Here is an 18,997-nt window from a genome sequence, read left to right on the forward strand (position 1 = left end):
GGATGAAGAGGAGGAGGAGGAAAGCGAGGAGTCGGACAACGAGGAAGAAGTCAACTCGCCGCCGCGTTCTGAGCGCCTATCCAAGCAGCAACATGACCCGGCGGGCGGGCACGGGAAGAACGTGGCTCCGGGTACCCACGCTCAGAAGCGCACTCGGACGTCGACTCCGAAGCCGACGGAGAAGATCGCCAAGCAGCCCAAGGTTCCTCATCCCAAGACTCGGAAGACTTTGCCGCGGATCAAGATGGACGTCCCAGTGGCTTCGGGGTGAGTATCACACTTGTGTTTATATAGACCGACTGAAATTTCTGTTTTGACCAATTGGATTATGCATCTTTCTAGCCCCACCTCTGCTGCTACTGACATGGATATCGATCAAGCACCAGGAGACGAGGAGTCCACCTCTCGGGCTGGTAAGTCCGTTCGACCAAGTTTCATTTAGTCGAGTGGGTAGTCAATCGGCTGAATATTTGATATTTCTCCCTTGTGGTAGTTCTGCAAGACATCGTTGTGCTCCGTGATGATGATGAAGAAGAAGCGCCTCTACAGGAGAGGAGGAAGAAGAGTGGGAGCTCAAGCAGGAGGAGGCTTGAAATCCCTCAGTCGACGCCTGCGCTTGAGGCGGTGGTCGAACGTTCTGGAGGGCCGGTTCGGACCAACGTCACATTCGCCAGCCCGCTGACGACTGATCGTCCGTCGGGATCGACTGCACAGACTCCTGCCGCTCTGGTGCAACTCCACGCGTCCGACCCGGTAACTGCTTCGACTGCCTTGGAGCCATCCCTCTTTTCCGCGTATCAGACCCCAGACGACTCGCCGAGTGCCGCTAGGGAAGCTCTTCGTCAGGTGAACCTTGCCATGGAGCAGGTGAAGGTGATGCATGAAGCTAGTCAGGTGGCTTACAACTCCAGCACTGCCCTTTAGACCAATGTTCAGGTCAGCAAAACTCCGACTGAACTTTTGCGTGTTGTTTTATATCTGATCACCCACTGGGGTGTTCCTTTGTTGAGAGTTTAGGAAATCTTACACTCCACTCGACTCGAGCTGAGTCTTAGTAAACTGTTCGAATCAGTGGGGGCACGCCGAGTGCACCCACTGGGTGTGGGTCCCCGAGACCACGGTCGACTGCTGGCAGTTGACTAAGGTCTTAGGATGTATTCTCTTTTGTTCGGACTCACGCTAGGCAGACCCTGCTGAGTATTGATCTGAACCAGTGGGGGCACGCTAAGCGCACCCACTGGGTGTAGTCCTCGAGACTATTGTTGAATATTTGATTCGGCAGTAGTCTTAGAGTAACGTTTCCCTGTCACTGTCTCTTATTTCTGTCGACTGGCATATCTCTCTTGCTGACTGCAGAGGTCTTGTGATCTGGAGCTCGACTTTCCGAGTTAAAGAAGAAGCATATCAGCATTGAACTTGACCTTGAACTTGCAAAGAAGAATCTCAAGACTGCTCAACAAGAGACGGCCATCATGGGAGGTAATCATTCGACTGTCTTGTCTGCTTTGTAGCTCGCACTTCCCACTGCTTTTTCTTTCAGTCTCTTTGAACTGAGTGACTTCACACAAGCAGATGTGTGTAGTGAAAATCGCCAACTTCAGGCTCATCTGAAGAGTCTTGTTTCTTTAGAGAGGATGAAGGAGGCTTTGGAGAATAAGGACCTGGACCTTGCTACTGCTTAGAAGGAAGCACGTGAGAAGACGAAGCTTGCAGACCAGAAGCTAGCTTTAGTCGGAAAATTGGAGGAGGAGAACGCGAAGTTGAAGAACGCCATCTCAAAAGCTAATCGAGAAGTCGAGCAGCTAAGGAAGGACAAGGAGAACCTGACCACTTAAGTCGGCGGACTCAAAACCAAGACAGACAAGCTAGAGTCCTACCTGCAACAACTTGCCGCGAAACTTGTTCTGAAGCTTGAAGGTATGGTCATTCGACTGGTTAATTTGTCGTCGACTGAAGTTTGTTATTATATTGTCGACTCATCGTTTTTCGCAATGGGACAGAACTTTGTCAGGACTTTGAAGCTGAAACCGGGTGGGTCGAGATAGGTCTAGACCCCATCAATTGTCCCATGAAAGATGATGTTGAGATGAACCTACTGCGATTGGAGTCACGCTTGGATGGTGCCGTCGCTTATCTGGCTCGACTGAAGGCGGCGATGACCCGAGTGGACGCTGAACTCTGGCCTCGGGCGGAACTTTCTCAAGACCTTGAGTCGCTGATGACTCGACTTAATCAGATTCCTGGCCGAGTGCAAGAGTGGAAGAAGTCCTCTGCTCGCTGTGGTGCTGATGTTGCCTTGTCATTGGTTCGAGTGCACTGCAAGGAGGCTAAGGAAGACAAGCTGGCTGCCCTCAAGGTAGCGAATACTAAGAAGCACTCCTTTCAGTCCTTCATGGACACCTTCCTCGAGGCAGCCACTCGTATTGCTGACAGCATCAACCTCGACAGCTTCTGCGATCCGGCCAGTCCTTCTCCTGTCGAGTGATTGAAAAACATTATGCTTCACCTTTATTTGCCTCTGAATGCCAAGTGATTTTATAATCGTTAAAACTCCTTCGGGCCTGACGCCCGAGTACTTTAATCTGCGGTTAGGAATCTTTGGATTTATCTTCGAATATGTTGTGTTTATCTTCGAGTTAAATTCATTCTTCTCTCGGATTGGTTTCTGTTTGCTTGATGCAGCTTCTGAAGAAGAATCAGCAGTCGACCAGTTGGACGAACCTTGAGCAGCATTGATCATCTCATCAGCAAGGCACTCAACAATGGTCTTGACATTCCTGTCAGCCGTGTGCCTTGGCGCCAGCCATTGGATGGGCCTTTGACAGTGCGCACAATCTCGTCCTTCTTCTTGACGGTGCATCCATTCGGTGGGGCCGGATAGCTCGTCAATGAGGCATTTAGCAATGGTCTTGACGTTCCTGAAAGTGGCTCGCCTTGGCGACACGCTCAATCTCGTCCTTCTTCTTGATGGTGCAACTCTGGAGTGGGGGTCATCGCCGGCCCGCACTTTGCTAAGTCCCCGAGCGAGAAGATCAATTTTCACTCGGGAGGGTCTTTAGAACTTAGGCGAGTACTGGATTGCAGCTAAGCCCCCGAGTGGGAGGGTTGCTCACCACTCAGTAGGATTTTTCGAACTTAGTCGAGTACTGGACTACAGCTAAGCCCCTGAGTGGGAGGATTGCTCATCACTCGGTAGGACTTTTCAAACTTAGGCGAGTACTGGACTGCAGCTAAGCCCCCGAGTGGGAGGATTGCTCACCACTTGGTAGGATTTTTCAAAATTAGGCAAGTACTGGACTGCTGCTAAACCCTCGACTGGGAGGATTGCTCACCACTCGGTAGGCTTTTTCAAACTTAGGCGAGTACTGGACTGTAGCTAAGCCCTCGAGCGGGAAGATTGCTCCCACAATCTCGTCCTTCTTCTTGATGGTGCAGCCCCGGGAGGGGGGGCGTCATGGCCGACCCGTACCGTTTGGTAGGACTTTTTGAACTTAGGCGAGTACTGGACTGCAGCTAAGCCCCCGAGTGAGAGGCAGACTCACCACTCGGTAGGATTTTTTATTACTTAGGCGAGTACTGGACTGCAGCTAAGCCCCCGAGTGAGAGGCAGACTCACTACTCGGTAGGATTTTTTATTACTTAGGCGAGTACTGTACTGCAGCTAAGCCCCCGAGTGAGAGGCAGACTCACCACTCGGTAGGATTTTCTGTTCGACTTAGGCGAAACAGATTCGAAGCTAAGGCACCCACTGGGGGATTTTAGAACATGTAAAAATGACCAACAATCATTCGGAAGACTGTAAAATCATGTCTTTTGATAATCAAACTAAAAGGTACTTCTTATTACATCTCATCAGTCTAAATACTTAAGAGTAAAAAGGGCGGAGCAGTTCCACATTCCAAGCGTGTGGCTCATCTTTATTGTGCTCGACGTTGAAGAGACGATACGCTCCATTGTGGAGCACTTTGGTGACGATGAAAGGGCCTTCCCAAGCAGGAGCGAGCTTGTGTGGTTTCTGCTGGTCCACTCGAAGAACCAGGTCTCCTTCTTGAAATGCTCGACCCCTTACATTTCTGGCATGGAATCGACGCAAGTCTTGCTGGTAAATGGTCGACCGGATCAAGGCCATCTCTCTTTATTCTTCTAGGAGATCGACTGCATCTTGCCAAGCCTGCTCTGCTTCCTCTTCTGAGAAGAGTTCGACTCGGGGCGCGTTGTGGAGCAAATCACATGGGAGTACGGCTTCGGCTCCGTAGAGTAAGAAGAATGGAGTCCATCCAGTCGACCGATTAGGAGTTGTCCTCAATCCCCAAAGTACTGATGGGAGCTCATCGACCCAAGCCCTTGCTGTGTGCTTGAGGTCACGCATCAACCGGGGTTTCGGCCCTTTGAGAATCAATCCATTTTCTCGCTCATCCTTCCCATTCGACTGAGGATGAGCGATTGAAGCATAGTCGACCCTCATGCCTTGGGAAGCACAGAAGGCCCTAAATTCATCAGAGTCAAAGTTCGAGCCGTTATCCGTGATGATGCTGTGCGGAACACCATATCTGAATATCAGTTCCCTGATGAAACTCACATCTGTACTTGCTTCAAGGTTTTTAATGGGCTTGGCTTCGATCCATTTGGTGAACTTGTCGACTGCCACCAGCACATGAGTAAATCCACTCCTGCCAGTCCTCAGAGGTCCAACCATGTCCAATCCCCAGACAACAAAAGGCCAGACGAGTGGAATAGTTTTCAGAGCTGATGCAGGTTTATGGGACATGTTGGAGTAAAACTGACAACCTTCACACTTGTCCACTATTTCTTTTGCCATCTCATTGGCACGTGCCCAGTAAAATCCGTCTCGGTATGCTTTGGCCACGATGGTCCGAGAGGACGCATGGTGACCATAGGTCCCCGAGTGAATATCATTGAGGATCATTCGGCCGTCTTCTGGCGTGATGCATTTCTGGCAGACCCCAGTTACACTTTATCTGAACAAGTGGCCTTTTATCATAGTAAAGGCTTTAGATCATCGGACAATCTGTCGAGCCTCTTCTTCATCCTCCGGATGTTCTTTCGTAAGAATGTATGCAATGTACGGCACTATCTAGTCGGGAATGATGACCAAAGCCTCCATCACTAAGTCAACCACGGCTGGGATTTCGACTTCAGTCGGATCTGTGACGCTCTTGGGCTGTGGTGACTCTTCAGTGAAAGGATCTTCCTAAATTGAAGGTGAATGAATATGTTCCAAAAACACATTGCGGGGTGATACGTCTCCGTCGTATCTATAATTTTTGATTGTTCCACGCCAATATTCTACAACTTTTATATACTTTTGGCAACTTTTTATACTATTTTTTGGTACTAACATATTGATCCAGTGCCCAGTGCCAGTTCCTGTCTATTGCATATTTTTTGTTTTGCAGAAAACCCATATCAAACAGAGTCCAAACGGGATAAAAACGGATGAAGAATTATTTTGGAATATTTGTGATTTTTGGGAGGAAGAATCAACGCGAAACGATGCCCGAGGTGGCCACGAGAGTGGCCCACGCCACCACTCCAGGTGGGCGCGCCCCCCACTCTCGTAGGCCACCCGTAAGGCGGTTGATGCCCTTCTTTGGCCGCAAGAAAGCTAATTTTTGGAAAACGATCTGGGCGAAGGTTTCAATCCAATCGGATTTACGGATCTCCAGATATAAAGGAAACAGTGCCAGGGCAGAATTCCAGAACGCAGAAATAGAGAGATAGATCCAATCTCGGAGGGGCTCTTGCCCCTCCCACGCCATGGGAGCCAAGGACGAGAGGGGAAACCCTTCTCCCATCTATGGAGGAGGTCAAGGAAGAAGAAGAAGAAGGGGGACTCTCTCCTCCTTGCTTCCGGTGGCGCCGGAACGCCGCCGGGGGCGATCATCATCACCGCGATCTTCACCAACACCTCCATCATCTTCACCAACATCTCCATCACCTTCCCCCATCTATCTACAGCGGTCCACTCTCCCGCAACCTGCTGTACCCTCTACTTGAACATGGTGCTTTATGCTTCATATTATTTTCCAATGATGTGTTGCCATCCTATGATGTCTGAGTAGATTTTCATTGTCCTATCGGTGATTGATGAATTGCTATGATTGGTTTGAGTTGCATGTTTTATTATTGGTGTTGTCCTATTGTGCCCTCCGTGTCGCACAAGTGTGAGGGATTCCCGCTGTAGGGTTTGCAATATGTTTATGATTTGCTTATGGTGGGTGGCGTGAGTGACAGAAGCACAGACCCGAGTAAGTAGGTTGTTTGCGTATGGGATAAAGGGGACTTGATACTTTAATGCTATGGCTGGGTTTTACCTTAATGAATCTTTAGTAGTTGCGTATGCTTGCTAGAGTTCCAATCATAAGTCCATATGATCCAAGTAGAGAAAGTATGTTAGCTTATGCCTCTCCCTCAAATAGAATTGCAATAGTGATTACCGGTGTAGTAACATAGTCAATTGCTTAGGGACAATTCCAGAACTCCTACCACCACTTTTCCACACTCGCTATATTTACTTTATTGCATCTTTACCTAAACAGCCTCTAGTTTATGTTTACGTGTTCTTTATTATCTTGCAAACCTATCCTATCACACCTACAAAGTACTTCTAGTTTCATACTTGTTCTAGGTAAAGCGAACGTCAAGCGTGCGTAGAGTTGTATCGGTGGTCGATAGAACTTGAGGTAATATTTATTCTACCTTCAGCTCCTCGTTGGGTTCGACACTCTTACTTAGCGAAAACGATTGCGATCCCCTACACGTGTGGGTTATCAAGACCTTTTTCTGGCGCCGTTGCCGGGGAGTCATAGTGTGGGGTGAATATTCTCGTGTGTGCTTGTTTGCTTTATCACTAAGTAATTTTTATTTGCTGTTCTAAGTTGTTCTCTATCTTTACTTATGGATATGGAACACAAAATACCAAAAAAATAGGTGTACTTGCTACTCATGAAGATGGGGTAACTCCTAAAACCCTCGATTCTCATTATGTGAAAGATATTATGTACTACTTTGATAATCTTGAGAAAACCCCATTCAAATTTATAATGGGAGACACGTTGGATCAACGTGAATACTTTATGGATTATCGCTCGACACAAAAAGGGAAACTATTATGGGATCAATTTATTATGTTGCGTTGGTATGCCCGGGATCTATGCTTGAGATATGATATTACTTGTTGCTCTCGGATGAAGGCTCCACACCTTCCCTTTTCATGCAAATTTAATGATAATGAAACCTTAGCTTCTTATGCTAATGGTATATATGATTACTATGATGGGGAACAAATAGAAGAATTTGTTGCTTTTAAGGCTGCTTATGAAATTGAATATTTGTTTGAAAAGTATGAAGCTTTAGATGATGATGTTTATAGGCCTAAAAATCTTGCTATATTTAGATATTGCTATGAAAATTATGAATACAATTACTATATTAATGCATTTATTAAGAAAGTCTCCGCTGTCCAAGAAGAGATTAATATTTTGCAGGAAGCTATGGAAGAAGAAATTGATGAAACAATGAGCTCATTGGATGAAAAAGATGATGAGGAGAGCAAAGAACAAAAGGAGGAAGAGCGGATTAGCTACCCGTGCCCACCTTCTAATGAGAGTAACCCTCCAACTCATACATTATTTAATTCCCCTTCGTGCTTACCGAAGGATGATTGGTATGATGATTGCTATGATCCCTTAAATTTGTTTGAAATATCCCTTTTTGATGATGCTTGCTATGCTTGTGGCCAAGATGCCAATATGAATTATGCTTATGGAGATGAACTTGCTATAGTTCCTTATGTTAAACATGAAATTGTTGCTATTGCACCCACGCTTGATAGTCCTATTATCTTTTTGAATTCTCCAAACTACACTATATTAGAGAAATTTGTGCTTATTAAGGATTATATTGATCGGTTGCCTTTTACCATTGCACATGATGATTTTGATGAATGTAATATGCATGTGCTTGCTGCTCCTACTTGCAATTATTATGAGAGAGGAACTATTTCTCCACCTCTCTATGTTTCCCATACTATGAAATTGCAAGAAACTGCTTGTACTATGCATTGGCCTTTACTATGTGTGCATGAACTGTTCTATTATGACATGCCGATGCATAGGAAGAGAGTTAGACTTCATTGTTGCATGATATATGTTACTTTGTGCTCACTACTAAATTACAAATCATTGTTAATTAAAATTGGCTTTGATATACCTTGGGATCCGGGTGGATTCATTACTTGAGCACTAAATGCCTAGCTTAATGGATTTAAAGAAAGCGCTGCCAGGGAGACAACCCGGAAGTTTTAGAGAGTCATTTATTTCTGTTGAGTGCTTTTTTATAGTTTAAAAACAAAAAAATAAAGAGGGGAACCTAAAAACTTTTCAAAAAAGGAAAGTGAAAGTGAGAAAGACAAGCATTGTTGAAGTGGGAGAGCTCCTTGAACTTTGTTCATGCTCACGGAAACTTTGTGAATCTTGATTACAGAAACTTTTCATCAAAAATAATTATCTCCTTGTACAATTCCATTGTATTATAAAAATAATGTGCCAAGGTTTGCCTTTAGGATGTTTACAATGCTTGTTGGTTTGTACGGTGTGGGACAGAAACTTTGTCTGTAGTACGCGATTTTACATTTTTAACTAAAACGTCAAATAGTTCTGATTCCTTTTTCACTGTCTTTCTGTACAGCTTGTTTATTTTTCCTAATTTTGGTAGAAGTTTTGGGGTACCAGAAGTATGGTGAATGTTCAGATTGCTACAGACTGTTCTGTTTTTGACAGATTCTGCTTTTGATGCATAGTTTGCTTGTTTTGATGAATCTATCAATTTATACTAGTGGATTAAGCCATGGAAAAGCTATATTACAGTAGACACAATGCAAAAACAAAATATGAATTGGTTTGCAACAATACTTAGAGAGGTGAATTGCTTTATTATACTAACGGATCTTACCGACTTTTCCGTTGAAGTTTTGTGTGGATGTAGTGTCTAATCGAGGATGTCTCGATATGAGGAAAAGGAAGAGAGGCAAGAGCTCAAGCTTGGGGATGCCCGAGGCACACCAAGTAAATATTCAAGGAGACTCAAGCGCCTAAGCTTGGGGATGCCCCAGAAGGCATCCCCTCTTTCTTCAACAAGTATCAGTATGTTTTCGAATTCGTTTCGTTCATGCATTATGTGCAAGTCTTGGAGCGTCTTTTGCATTTAGTTTTCATTTTTATTTTATGCACCATGCTGGTATGAGATAGTCCTTGGTTGATTTATAGAATGCTCATTGCACTTCACTTAAATCTTTTGAGTATGTCTTTATAGAATGCTTCATGTGCTTCACTTATATCATTTGAAGTTTGGATTGCTTGTTTTTCTTCACATAGAAAACCGCCATTTCTAGAATGCTCTTTTGCTTCACTTATATTTGTTAGAGCGTGGGCACATCTTTTGTAGAAAGAATTAAACTCTCTTGCTTCACTTATATCTTTTTAGAGAGATGACAGGAATTGGTCAATCAAATGGTTAGTCATAAAATCTTACATAAACTTGTATATCGCTGAATATGATATCTTTGATTCCTTGCAATAGTTTTGCGATATAAAGGTGGTGATATTAGAGTCATGCTAGTGGGTGGTTGTGGATTGTAGAGACAGTTGTGTTGATGTTTGCAAGTCCTGTAGCATGCACGTATGGTTACAGTTATGTGACAAATTTGAAGCATGGGGTGTTTCTTTGATTGTCTTCCTTATGAGTGGTGGTCGGGGACGAGCGATGGTCTTTTCCTACCAATCTATCTCCCTAGGGGCATGCGTAGTAGTACTTTTCTTTGAGGCTAATAAGCTTTTGCAATAATTATATGAGTTCTTTATGACTAATGTGAGTCCATGGATTATACACACTTTTACCTTTCCATCATTGCTAGCCTCTTCGGTACCGTGCATTGCCCTCTCTCACCTCGAGAGTTGGTGCAAACTTTGTCGGTGCGTCCAAACCACGTGATACGATACGCTCTATCACACATAAGCCTCATTATATCTTCCTCAAAACAGCCACCATACCTACCTATCATGGCATTTCCATCGCCATTCCGAGATATATTGCAATGCAACTTCCATCATCATCATATACATGACTTGAGCATTTATTGTCATATTGATTTGCATGATCGTAAGATAGCTAGCATGATGTTTTCATGGCTTGTCCTTTTTTGATGTCATTGCTACGCTAGGTCATTGCACATCCCGGTACACCGCCGGAAGCATTCATATAGAGTCATATCTTTGTTCTAGTATCGAGTTGTAATATTGAGTTGTAAGTAAATATAAGTGTGATGATCATCATTATAGAGCATTGCCCCATGAAAAAAAAGAAAAAAGGAAAAAAGGAAAGGCCAAAGAAGCCTGAATAAAAAAGGGGAGCTAAGAAGCCCACCGAAAGAAAAAAAAGAAAAAAAAGAAAAGAAAAGGGGCAATGTTACTATCCTTTTTCCACACTTGTGCTTCAAAGTAGCACCATGTTCTTCATATAGATTGTCTCCTATGTTGTCACTTTCATATACTAGTGGGAATTTTCATTATAGAACTTGGCTTGTATATTCCAACGATGGGCTTCCTCAAATGCCCTAGGTCCTCATGAGCAAGCAAGTTGGATGCACACCCACTTAGTTTCTTTTGTTGAGCTTTCATACACTTATAGCTCTTAGTGCATCCGTTGCATGACAATCCCTACTCCTCACATTGACATCAATTGATGGGAATCTCCATAGTCCATTGATTAGGCGCGTTGATGTGAGACTTTCTCCCTTTTTGTCTTCTCCACATAACCTCCATCATTATATTCTATTCCACCTATAGTGCTATATCCATGGCTTGCGCTCATGTATTGCGTGAGGGTTGAAAAAGCTGAAGAGCATTAAAAAGTATGAACCAATTGCTCGGCTTGTCATCGAGGTTGTGCATGATGGGGGAATTTTGTGTGATGAAAATGAAGCATGGCCAAACTATATTATTTTGTAGGGATAAGCTTGCTTTTGCCTTGTTGTTTTGAAAAGACATGATTGCTTTATTGGTACACTCGAAGTATTATTGTTTTTATGTCAAATGATAGACTATTGCTTTGAATCACTCGTGTCTTAATATTCATGCCATGATTAGATATATGATCAAGATTATGCTAGGTAGCATTCCACATCAAAAATTATCTTTTTATCATTTACCTACTCGAGGATGAGCAGGAATTAAGCTTGGGGATGCTGATACGTCTCCGTCATATCTATAATTTTTTATTGTTCCATGCCAATATTCTACAACTTTTATATACTATTGGCAACTTTTTATACTATTTTTTGGGAATAACATATTGATCCAGTGCCTAGTGTCAGTTCCTATCTGTTGCATATTTTTTGTTTCGCAGAAAACTCATATCAAACGGGATAAAAACGGACGGAGAATCACAATGGAGGAAGTTCGCACAACCATAGTGTCCCCAAGAATGGGAACGGTAATGGAGGAAGCAACGGCCAGAACCGTTCCAACCCAGCAACACCACCTAAGAAGGACCTGAGCCACATTACTTGCTACAAGTGCCAAAAGATTGGACATTATGCCAATGAATGTCCTGAAGCTAAGAACGGAAATGGCAATGGAAGCTCTGGGAAGAAGCCTAACCCTTTCAACAGGGCAGCGGTGAACCACGTTAATGTGGAGGAGGTTGAAGCCCCGCCAGATGCAGTAATAGGTAAGTTTTTGGTTAAGTCAGTTACTGCAATCGTTCTTTTTGATACTGGTGCATCGCATTCATACATATCAAGGGGATTTGTGGATAAGTATAAACTGCCAACCCAAGCCCTTAGGTCACCCATGTTAGTAACCTCGCTAGGAGCAGAGTATATGGCTAGTCTATGGTGTGATTGGTTACCACTAAGGATTGGTAACTATTTGTTTCCCTCAGACCTAATAGTATTGGAGTCATAAGGACTGGATGTGATATTAGGTATGGATTGGTTATCGAAGTATGGAGGGAACATTGAATGCGCCAGTAAGTCGATTTTGCTTACCACCCCAGAAGGAAGAAGGATCAAGTATGTATCCCGGCATATGCCGAAGAGGACTCAAGTGAATTCCTTATCAGGAGTTGTACAGGAGGAAGTACCAGTGGTGAATGATTTCCCTAATGTATTTCCAAAAGAGTTGCCAGGCATGCCACCAGATAGAGACATTGAGTTTTTGATTGAGCTTTTGCCAGGCACATGGCCAATATCTAAGAGACCGTACAGGATGCCCACGAAGGATTTGGAGGAAATTAAGAAGCAGATTAAGGAGTTGCTGGATAAAGGCTATATTCGCCCAAGTTCGTCACCTTGGGGATCACCAGTACTTCAAGTGGAGAAGAAGGATGGATCATTGAGGATGATTGTTGATTATCGTGGATTGAATGAAGTAACGATCAAGAACAAGTACCCACTACCGATGATCAATGATTTGTTTGACCAGCTACAAGGAGCTAAAGTATTTTCCAAGATGGATCTATGATCAGGATACCACCAGTTGAAGATTCGAGAGTAGGATATACCTAAGACAGCTTTTACCACAAGGTACAGGCTATATGAGTATACCGTTATGTCCTTTGGTCTGACTAATGCACCTGCCTATTTCATGAACATGATGAACAAGGTGTTTATGGAGTTGTTGTATAAGTTCGTCGTGGTGTTCATTGATGATATTTTGGTCTACTTGAAGAATGAAGAGGAGCATAAGGAGCATTTGCGTTTGGTACTTGGGAAGCTCAGAGAACATCAGTTATATGCCAAGTTCAACAAGTGTGAGTTTTGGTTGAAGGAAGTTGGATTCCTCGGACATGTTATATCCGGAGAAGGAATAGCAATAGACCCCACCAAAGTCGTCACTGTGACAAATTGGGAAGCACCCACGTCAGTTGGAGAGATCCGGACTTTTCTTTGACTCGCAGGATACTACCGGAGGTTCATTGAGAATTTCTCTAAGATTGCAAAGCCCATGACAGAGTTGTTGAATAAGGACACCAAGTTCAAATGGACTGAGGAATGTGAGGCCAGTTTCCAGGAGTTGAAGAAACTTTTGGTTACATCACTAGTGTTTATTCTGCCAGATCAGCGCAAGGATTATGAAGTATATTGCGACACTTCTCGTTGAGTACTTGGAGCAGTGCTTATGAAGGAGGGAAGAGTTGTTTCTTATGCCTCACGACAACTTAAACCCCATGAGTTGAATTATGCTACACATGATTTGGAGTTAGCAGCCGTAGTGCATGCATTGAAGACATGGAGACATTTTCTCATCGAAAACCATTGTGAGGTGTACACGGATCACAAGAGTTTGAAGTATATCTTCACACAGAAGGAGTTGAATCTCAGGCAAAGGAGATGGTTGGAGCTCATTAAGGATTATGATACGAGGTTGCATCATCATCCAGGAAAGGATAACGTAGTAGCCGATGCGTTGAGCCGCAAGAGCCATGTCAACACACTCATGACTGAAGAATTACCCAAGGAGTTAGCAAAGGATCTTCGCGAGCTATGTTTGGAGATAGTCCCGAGAGGCTATGTAGCAGCATTGGAGATTTAGTCTACTTTGATGGATAAGATCAGAGAAGCTCAGAAGACGGATAAGGAGATTGCCGAGATAAAGTAAAGGATGAGCAAAGGAAAAGCTAAGGGATTTTGTGAGGATGAGCACGATACCTTATGGTTTGAGGACCGCGTATATGTGCCTAATGATCCGGTGATTGGGAAGTTGATTTTACACAAGGCCCATGATTCGCCGCATTCGATTCACCCAGGAAATACCAAGATGTATCTGGATTTGAAGGACAGTTTCTGGTGGACCGGAATGAAGAAAGATATTGCAGAGTATGTAGCAGTTTGTGACGTATGTCAGAGAGTGAAGGCAGAGCATCATAAGCCAGCAGGTTTGTTACAGCCATTGCCGATACCCAAATGGAAGTGGGATAAGTAAGGCATGGATTTTATCACGGGATTGCCCAGGACTCATTCGGGCTATGACCCGGTATGGGTTGTAGTTGATCGTTTGACGAAGGTAGCTCATTTCATCCCAGTGAAGACCACTTATACCAGTGCTAAGTTTGCAAAGATATACATGACCAGGATCTTATGTCTGCATGGAGTTCCGAGGACCATTGTATCAGACAGAGGAACCCAGTTTACCTCAAAGTTCTGGAATCAGTTGCACGAAACCTTGGGTACCAGGCTAGAGTTCAGTACAACCTTTCATCCGCAGACAGATGGACAGACCGAGAGAGTCAATCAGATTCTGGAGGACATGTTGAGAGCTTGTGCGCTAGATTATGGATCTAGTTGGGACGACAATTTGCCATATGCAGAGTTCTCTTACAACAACAGTTATCAATCCAGTTTGAAGATGGCCCCTTTCGAAGCTTTGTACGAAAGGAGGTGCAGGACACCGTTGTTGTGGGATGAAGTTGGAGACCGTCAATTGTTTGGACCAGATTTGATTAAAGAGTCTGAAGAGAAGGTCAAGTTGATTCACGATAGACTCAAGGTAGCCCAGTCCAGGCAGAAGAGCTATGTGGATTCTAAACGCAAGGAGACAGTTTACGAAGTTGGAGACAAAGTTTATCTTCGCGTGTCCCCACTTCGAGGAGTTAAGCGTTTTGGAGTTAAGGGAAAGTTAGCACCACGTTTTGTGAGACAATACAAAGTTTTGGAACGTATGGAAGAAGTTGCTTACAAGTTGGAATTGCCCGAAGGATTGTCAGGAGTTCACGATGTGTTCCACATTTCCCAGCTGAAGAAGTGCCACACAGAGGTGGCTGATATTCCTCTAAGAGATACAGTGCCACTCGAAGCGATTTAGTTGGATAGCGATTTGACCAATGAGGAGAAACCAGTCAAGATTCTCGAGTTTGCCAGCCGAGTCACACGTAGCAAGGTTATCAAGTTCTGCCAAGTTCAGTGGAGACACCATACCGAAGATGAAGCCACCTGGGAGCGAGAGGAAGACCTAGGGACGGATCACCGTCACCTATTTTCTAGCCAACCCGAATCTCGAGGGCGAGATTCATCTTAAGGGGGTAGGTTTGTAACATCCCAAATTTTCAATTTGGAATTTTATACATTAGATCATCTTTGCATCTCATATTTTACTGCATTTTGGCTTGATCCTAGAAATTCTACGCAACTCAAGGACCCACAGAGAGAGTTGGGGATTTCGTTACTTTCGTATTTGAGTTTTCTAAAATTTTGAAAAGTTAAGTATTCTTTTTCTAATATTTCTAAAATAAAAATATATGAGAGGAGATAAAATGACTTCTCCAAAATAAATGAAATATTAGAGGAAAAATATTAAAATCAATTTTAATATTTTACTTGGCTTTTATTGCAATTTTATTCGAATTAGAAAAATTGCACATTTTCAAAATTGTATTTTTTACGCCAAGAAAATGTTCATCTTGTTCTAAATATTTTATTTAGACGATGAAAATTTGTTTTGGCATTTTTAGATTTTATTTATTTTCTAGGATTTATTTAAGTTTTCGCGGAATCTTTTTTTTAAAAAAAAGTTCGCTTCGGACCGATCGGGCCAAAGGCCCAGCCGGCCACCGCCTCCCTCGTGCGCCTGTGCCCGCACCAGACTCCGTCGGAGTCCGGGAGACCGCCGCCGCCTCGGTTTGCCCCTCCCCCAAGCCGACCCCGCCCCTCCCTCTTATAAGCCGCCGCCCCCGCCCCCACATCGCCACCCCGAGCCACAGCAGCAGCAGCCCCGCAGCCGCCGCCTGTCTCGCGCCGCCGCCGTCACTAGCGCCACCTTGCGCCCCGCGCCGCACTTCCCCGCTTCCGCCACCCCACCCCGCCACCGCCGCCGCCCCGCAGCGCCCCACCTCGCCTCACCGGAGCCGCCGATCTGATCTGATCCGGAGCCGCCGGGTTCTTTCGGTTTAGGTAAAAACCGACCGGTTTTTATTTGAACCCTAGTTTTGTTTTTTTTAGAATAGATCAGTTTTATTTTTTTCCAGGTTATTTATTTAAGGACGTTCGTCGGTACGTTCGTTTTAACTAACGGTGTTCACTCATTAGCCACATACAGCGAATGTTCGTTCATTAGTCTGTTCGTCAGTTTTTCTTTTTCCAGGGTTTTTCCGCGATTATTTTTTATCGCGATTTCTGCCTTGATTTTTCTTTTAGTTTATCTTTTTGCTCATTTATCGGAATCAGGCGATTCAAGCTCCTAGAGTTTCGTCTCGAAGCCCTCTTTCTATTTAACCAACTTAAACAATTTTTTACTACTGTAAAATTTGACTTAAATCCTGATTAGTAAACAAAGCTTGTTTCTTTTGCCGTTTGAGTTTCATTGCTTCGTTTGATTTGATTATTTTTTGCAAACCGGAGTTCTTAAGTTGAACTTTCTGGTTAGTCTCTTATTTGAGTTTTACCCATGCTTCTAGTTGAGTGCTTATTGTATGCTTGTTTGTTTGCGATAGAGTACCCAGAGTGTGAAGCGTGCTACTACAAGTCTCTAGGTTTCACGGATCATCAGCAAGGTAAGTAACACTTTGATCATACCTCTTTACTACCCAGTTTCATTGCATTACATCAATCCTCAAACAATTGCATGATTAGGATCTGATTAGTATGTGGGTTTTGGGAAGTAGATGAGGGAGTAACTATTGTCCTGTTTATTATTAAACCTTTGGGAGTTACTTCTACGTTTGCTTATTATTGCTATGCTATGCTTGTAGACGTGGATTGGGTGAGTGTATCCATGACAGATGTGAGTATTGTTATTTAATGGTTAACTTAAGGTGGCTACTTTAATTCACATCTGGGTGGATTGAGGCACCTGGGGAACCCAGTGTTGCCTATATTTTTTGGAAATCCCAGGATACCATGTGATTCTCCTATGGACCGCCACCCAGGCTCAAAGGGATCATAAGATTATTCATGCTAGAAACTTTCGTGTGCAGCCACAAGCTATTATGGGCTCTAGCATAGTTGAGTATGTTGCATGACCTCATTCAGTGGTAGGCTAGCAGATGTAGGGGATGTAGGTTGGTACTGTCTACCCAGAGTAAAGAGTTAATGCTTATGAAAGACTGTGTCTCGGTTATCCGTTTCTCAAACACCATGCAGTGCAAGAAATCCTACAGAGGCGATCGAGTCTTGTGGGAAAATGCGCAACCCTCTGCAGAGTGTACAAACTAATCATGGTTAGCCGTGTCCCCGGTTATGGACGTTTTGAGTATCTAGTTTCTTGGATTATCATGTGCATCTCATCACTCTTAAGATAATTTGTTTGGGTTTAATGATGATGCTTAATTGGGATTGAGAGGGGGATTACCTTCCAATGTTTAACGACCACCATGATAGTTAAATAAAATTTATGCCTTGTTGTAGGGAAAAGTTGGCTTTATGCAAAACTGTAACCATAGAGCTTTCCACCAGCCATATATGCATGTAGTGATAGCATTGTTCTGTTCATTACTCTCTTCTGTTACATTGCCAGCATATTCCATGTGCTGACCCATTTTCGGGCTGCAACGTTCATGTTGCAGACTTTTCAGACGACGAGTAAGGTGCCTTAGGTCGTGATCTTTCACTCAGTGATGCCGTTGGAGTTGATGGACTCACTTTATCTTCCAAGCTTTCCGCTATTATCGTATTTAGATGGCCTTAAGCCATATTATTGTAATAAGTGTGTGATTGATACTCTGTTATAAATCCTTCAAGTACTGTGCATGTCAGCATTATCGATCTAGGGATGACATTGATGCACAGAGATCAGACTGCTTGAGGTCTGGTCGCTACACACATAGCCCAACTCTATCCTTACCTAAAGCAGACATTATCCGACAACCTCTTAACCCATCTGATTCAAATTACCAGGAGTCGCCATTGTCTTCAGGCGGCTCATCTTCAACCCAGCTGCCTGCCTTCATTGTTAACCCAGAGTGAGTACTTGTATTTATTGACATCTTAAAACTTATTGTCATATACGCCTTAATATTCCAATTTAATCATAGGGCCAAAGCCAAGAGTAATAAGAGAAAGGTTGGTGACTCTTCCAAGGCCCCCAAAGTCCCTGAGTTCGAGGAACAGGTGCTAGTAACCCCTGAGGCCAACACCGAAATCGCTGAAGAGCGTCACAACAAACAAGATGACCTGCCGCCACAAGCTGAAGCAACCGCTGCCGAAGATATGGGCATTGATGCTAACCTGGCAATAATCATGACCCGCCAAGTCCTATTCCTTCTTCAACTCTTGTCAAGACAACTGAAGAGACCCCTCTTGAAGAGAATACTGATGATAGTGCCATTATTGGGGCGAATCGGAAAACCCCTGCGATCTCTAATGTGCTAACTAAGCACACAGCCAAAGAAGAGACTCCCATGCTGGAGAAGGGTAAGTCGAAATTGGAGCTGCCCAATTTTGAGGAGCTTAGTGTAGAAGAACTCCATGCTGGCAACTTAAGCCACCTAGCTACAAGCCATGATATTGAATCTAGTCTAGTAAATATGATGAAGAGGAAATATGAGGTACATTCCATTATCTCCTGCCTTATGTCCTTATGTAGCCCCCAAGTATCAATAATAGGAAAAAACTTGAGTATGGTTAAGACTTTTAGATAAAGATCTATCTAAATCAAAATGTAGCTCCCAAGGGCCGGCTTATCTTGAAAAGATGAGTTGGGTCTTTGTGACGCCCGGGTAATCGGGCTACAGTAATCCCGTGTTAACGATGCCACGTCACCTCGATTATTGTTGATAATCCCACGTTAGATCGAAATAGGTTCAAATTCTAAATTTGAATTAAAGTTAAAACAATTAAAGTTTTCAAAAGTCAAAACTAATATGTTTGATGTGTTGAAAATATTCCCTAACTATTTGTCATGAAGAAACCATGTTTTTATATAAGTCCTATATTTTTAAAATGAGCTAAAACAGTAGAGAAAATAAAGAAAAAGGAAAAACAATA

This window comes from Triticum dicoccoides, chromosome 6B, assembly GCF_002162155.2.
Source record: "Triticum dicoccoides isolate Atlit2015 ecotype Zavitan chromosome 6B, WEW_v2.0, whole genome shotgun sequence".
Taxonomy (NCBI): domain Eukaryota; kingdom Viridiplantae; phylum Streptophyta; class Magnoliopsida; order Poales; family Poaceae; genus Triticum; species Triticum dicoccoides.